The sequence below is a fragment of the Choloepus didactylus genome, chromosome 8, assembly GCF_015220235.1.
Source record: "Choloepus didactylus isolate mChoDid1 chromosome 8, mChoDid1.pri, whole genome shotgun sequence".
Classification (NCBI taxonomy): Eukaryota; Metazoa; Chordata; class Mammalia; order Pilosa; family Megalonychidae; genus Choloepus; species Choloepus didactylus.
Window position 1 is genome coordinate 115,907,765 of NC_051314.1, and position 6,000 is coordinate 115,913,764.

Below are 6,000 nucleotides of genomic sequence, written 5' to 3' on the forward strand. Positions count from 1 at the left end.
CATGAACATTCCAGTTGTTTGTCCTGCCAAATCCCCTGGGATACTGTTTACTTATTCTATGCACTCAGCTTCTGCATGCTTTGCACCCACAATCTTCTTCAGAGGACTATCTGGAACTGCTGAAGCTGCTTTGCCCAGAAGCACTGAGAGCCACAGGGGCCTTGGAGTTTAAATCTTCCAGGTGCTATCCACAGCCAATGACTGACACCTATAGAATTTTGAAAGCCTTACCTCAAGGAAGTACAGACTCTGAAAGTAAATTAAATTCAGAGCACCCAGAGGATGAGGTCGAAGTAAGGAATTCACTTGAAATTGCACTCTTGTACAGCTTCTTCCCTTTTCCTCTGTTTTTCCCCATTCCCTTACTAGTTTCTCAAATCACTTGCCCATGAATATATAGTTTGGAGGAACTCAACCTAAGACCTTCTCCTTTGATTATTCTGCTCTAGACAAAACTAGTTGGCTTGCTCATCCTTGAACCTGCCGAGGATTCTCCATCTTTGGGCCTTTCTTTCTGTCTCTGTCATTTTTGTACATGTCCGCATGATTTAGTCCTTTACTTCCTTCAGATCACTGCTCAAATATCACCTAATCAGTGAGGTCCTCCATGACTACTGTATTAGTTAAGGTTCTTTAGGGAAACAGAATCAATGAGAGGTATCTATAACTATAAAATTTATAAAAGCGACTCATGCAACTGTGGGTATGCACAAGTCCAAATTCTGTAGGGCAGTCAGCAAACTGTCAACTCCAAGGAAGATGTCCGATGAACTCCTCAGGAAATGAACCAGCAACTTTGAAGAACTCCTTAGGAAATGAACTGGGATCTTCAACAAACGTGTTCGATGAACTCCTCAGGAAACGCACCGGCAACTGTGACGAACTCCTCAGGAAACGCTTCACTGGGCAGCCGAAGAAGAAATGAAGGTCCTCTATCTGTCTTGCTTATAAGTCTTCAACTGATTAATTGGATTAAATCCAGCCAATTGCATTCTCTCATTGTGGAAGACATGCCCTTTGGTGAGTCCTCAGTCACAGCTGCAGCCAATTGACTGATGATTTAATAAACCAGCCTGTTGGTTTATTAACCAGCCACAAATATCCTAGCAGCAATTGTTAGGCCAGTGTTTGGTTGACCAGACAGCTGGGTACTATCACCTGGCCAAGCTGACACATGAACCTAACCATCACAACTACCCTATCTCCTCAAGCCATGCCAGTCCCTACTCTTTTCTACCTTACTATCCTATTCTACCTGGTATTCTTCTTCATCTGACATATGTTTGCTTATGTTTGCTAAGCGATTCTGTTCTGTGCTAAGATGTATATCTCACAAGGGATACTGGCCTTGTTTGCCTCCCCACCCAGCACCCAGTACAATGCCTGGCTATAGAGGAGTCACTTGGCACATATTTTCAGATGAAGTGAATAAATGAATAAATGAATGAATAACAACACTGAAACGTAACGACAGAGTAAAGTTAATAACATTTTTATTTTATAATTAGGCATTATGTTGCCTTTCTAATTGATAAATTAAAGGACTGCTCTATGAATCATTACTGATAAATGCCTGGGCCACTTGAGCTTCAATAGTCTGTTGTAGAGATAATTTCATCTTTGGTGTGCACAGACCACATCAGCAGCATGTGTTGTAGGATACTGCCTTAGCCAAGTTTAGGTGGTGCCTATATGGAATATACTGTATATTACTTTATGTAGCATATTTGTGCCTGAAAGCTGCCAAGAAGTTGAACATAGTTATTGAGGATTAAATACATGGTTTAGGTCCTTTCTCACAGAGTTTTGTGCTCTTAGAGAATAAAAAGCTGTGTGGCATCAAATAATGTTCTGAATTAAATTCTAATAAAACAAAGAGAAAGACAGCTAAATGTTCCCGATAACTTTACTGGAAAGAGTAAGCTTGGAAGGGAATGAGCAGAAAAGATAATGCTGAGGTGGTAAACAGATTAATAAGTTAAGAGTATCAAAACATGAAATCAAGAGTGAATTTTGAAGGTAAGTTGATCACAACATAAGTAAAGACAGTCAGAGGCAGTAGGCTGCTATAGAGAGGTCTGCCCCCGGACTGCAGCTACATGTTGTTCTCCTTTCCCTCTATTTTATTCTCCTGAAGAGACAGACACCCTCTGTTATTGGTTTGCTGGCTCCTAGGAAAACTGATAACTATGCAAACTTGCAGTGAAGTACTATGTGGGTGACACATATTGAGATGGAGACAGATCGTCTGACCATTTATTATCCACAATGTGGGCATCTAAGTTTTAATCTGAACAAGGGACTTATGACTGAAAGTGTATCACTATGTTGCCATATCATATTGACTTTCTGTAATGTTCTAAAGCCAGTAGAGTAAGAGTGAGAAAATGCCACTGGGTACAAATTGTGGCATCAATTCTCTGCCAGACTGATCAATTGAATTTATATATTACCTTAAAATCTATAATTTTATGCTCTCTTCAGTGCAGGGCTCACAGCTTAAATAATTGCAGATTCAAATTAATTTTAAAAGGATTGAACAGGCATTAAATTAAAAATGTTTGTTTTAACCACTCTTAATTATTTACTAATTTAACTCAGTGGATTCACCTTTTCTCTCCACCCCCCTCCCTTTTCTTCCTCCTTCTCTAATTCTCCTAAGGATAAAGATTCCACACTTTTCCATATTCATACATCAAATGGTTTGGAACTATTTTAATAAAAAATAATGTGCATATATAGATTTTCAAATCTATTAAACTGGATCATCAAAAAATATCTGATGTTCTGAATTATAAATCCTCTGCCTTTAATCCTAAATATCTCTCTCTTTTAATTATGAGTTTAGGATTCATTCATTAATATCAATGCTGCATAAGGAAAACTAAAAATACATTTACTCAAAAACTCCTCTATCAGAGTACGGAACACTGAAGCCTCTTCTCCATGAAATCTGTACAAAATTATGAAGCTCAGAGAGAAACAAAAAATAGGCCACTTGCAAGAAATTCAATGTATATTAGAGCTATAAGGCAAAAGCAAATACAAAAAATTTTTCATGTATTTCAGAATTTTGCTCTACATTTTAGATACTGTAAAAATTACTTAAGAAGGAATTGTCAATTAAAATTTTAAAAAGTGAACAGTTTCAAATTGATTAAAATGCACTTTTGGTAACTTCAAATGTCATAATTTAAATGTATATTGTTTAGAATTATATTATTAATGAATAGCATTTACTGCACATTTATGATTTACCAAGTACTATGCTAAGCCATTAACATACTTCATTCAATTTGCTTGTTTGAACACCTGGTAAGGTAGGCACTACTATGTGTAAAATAATTTAGAAACATAAAGAAAAGAAGTTAAATAGAGTTCCAGGCAATATGGGAGATGAAGCTGACATGGAAGGATTTCTTCCCTAATAAAAACTTAAAGATACTAGATAAAATATAGCAAAGGCTATTTAAGTAGACACCCACAAAAGAAAATTAAATCCACAATTTTGAGAAACTAAGAAAGAACTCAAAATCTCAATGAGATGGTGACTCAAAGCTGAAGCCAAAATGTTTCTATGGAGTCTCAAACCCAGATTTACATTCTTATGGGTTGCCATCTAAATCTCTAATGGGAAGGAAATCCATAAACCTGTAGGAGCCTGATCTTGAGCTATTTATGTTAAGCAGGTAGTTAGGAAGAGCTACCAAATCTATGAATCGGAAACAAGGACAACACTGAAACAATAATACTTGTCAATGACCTGTGGTCTTGAGATGATAAAGAGACACCTGGAAAAATAAAAGAATCAATAGGGTTGTCCACATCCTGTGGTGGGATCCAGATTCACACTAGATATACTCCCTAGACATAAGGCACAAAGAAATATGAAATCAACCAGGAGGGATGCTTCCTAACCCAGGGCATACAGGTTTCCCAGAAAGAAAACAACTCTTCACAGGATAAACTCAGAGCAGTAAACAACAAAAAGTGAAACATCACAAGAGAAAATAAGGTGATAAAAGAATTATAATTTTTCAGGCCTACATATAGAAATAATAGAACAATCAAAAAGACTTTAAAGTGAGCATTAACATATATCTTGAAGAAAGAAACATGACTTGTCAAATTAGACTAGAATGACTTAAGAACCAAAAATTTTATAGAAATCACAAAAGAAGTTACTAAAATTTAAAACAAATTCAATGCTTCTGTGACCTTAAAGGTAAATCTGAATAAATCATTAACAGTGAAGTATTACATGACAAGAGATAGAAAATATGAAAATAAGTTGAAATACATGAATTTACTTTTGAGATTTTGGCTTTCATTTTAACAGAATTAAACTTTTATTTCAAGACTATCATCACACTATTCTCTTTAGTCAATCTTTTTGGCTTATTTTAGACTTCCACATTGCATTCTCCATGTCTTGTCTACCAGCCAAGTGAAAAGATGCCTTTGAATTCACAGAAAAATTTGGAGAGATCCAAGAAAGGCCCCGTTTTAGTAGACAACTTGGTGGACAGCTAGAACTAGAGTAAATACTACTATGGTCCTGTCCTTAAAAGGTTAAAAACAAGTCTCTAAAGGATTATCTTGCCTATCAAGTAACTCAAAGGCCTATTAACACAAACTTCAACATTCTAGGAAGAAAGGCAAAAAATCTAGGCATTCAATAATGTGCATTCATAATGTAAAAATCAACATCAGTAGACAGAAGAAGCAACAAAATGTGACACATAACCAGGACTGATTTGGATCAGTCAATAGAAACTGACAGATATGATAGATTATGAAATTAGCAAAAACTTTAAAATAGCTATTATAAAGACATTCAAGAATTTAAAGAAAACATGAACATAGTGAAAAAAAGAAATTGAAGACTTAAAAAATTAAAACTTCAAATGATGAATACCACAACATCTGAAAAGAAATAGTCACTGGATGGATTTAAGAACAGGTTCCAAATTGCAGAAGAAAAGATGAGTGAAGTTAAAGTTTCCATAAGGTATATTCTCTAAACTGAAGCACAGCAAGAAAAAAAACAAAACTGGAAAAAGCAGCAACAACAGAACCTTAGTAACCCGTGAACAATTTCAAGCAATTACACCAATGTGTAACTGGTCTTCTATAAAAGGGGCAGAGGACAATAAAATATTTGAAAATATAATGGCTCCAATTTTTCCAACCTATATATTTAAGAAGTTTAACAAATCCCAAGCAGGATAAACACACTATATTAAATTTCAAAAAACAAAGAAACAAAAGAACCCACATTACAATATATGACCATGAGAGCAGACTTCTCGTTAGAAATTATGCAAACTATGAGATAAAGAACAATATAATGAAGTGCTAATGGAAAGCACATAAATCAAGTATTCTATATCCAGTCAAAATATGCTTCAAAAATGAAGGCAAATAAAACTTTTTAGACAAAGGCTGAGATAAATAGTCTTCTACAGCTGTGCATTATGAGAAAAACTAAGTTCTTTAGGTAGAAGAAAAATGATATTTATGGAAAGTTGAATCTACACACAGGGGTGAAGTGTACTGAAAATGGGGTGAGTAAAAAATATTTTAAAATCATTTTAAAAATATTGAAAAGATAACTGTTGAAAGCATAATATAATGACAATATATTGCAAGATTTATTACAAATGTAAAAGTAAGTGATAGGAAGTGATGTCATCAACATGGTGATGTAAACAAAACCTCATCCCAGTGATTCAGTAAAAAAAAAAAAAAAAAAAAAAAAGACAGTTCTCACTTGTTCAGAACTCTGGAGGAGAGTATAGGCTGGAGAAGATCCTACAAATGCTGAATTGAAGAAAGAAAAATATCAGATAGGAAACTTCCATCCTGGACCAACCAGTCCTCTTTCCCTTCCCCTTATTTAATCTCACACAGCTCAGGAAGTGCTCAGAGGCAGCAGCTGAGATCCCCCCCACCTCCCACCAGGGACACAGACTATAAAAGCTCTCACAGCAGTGAGAC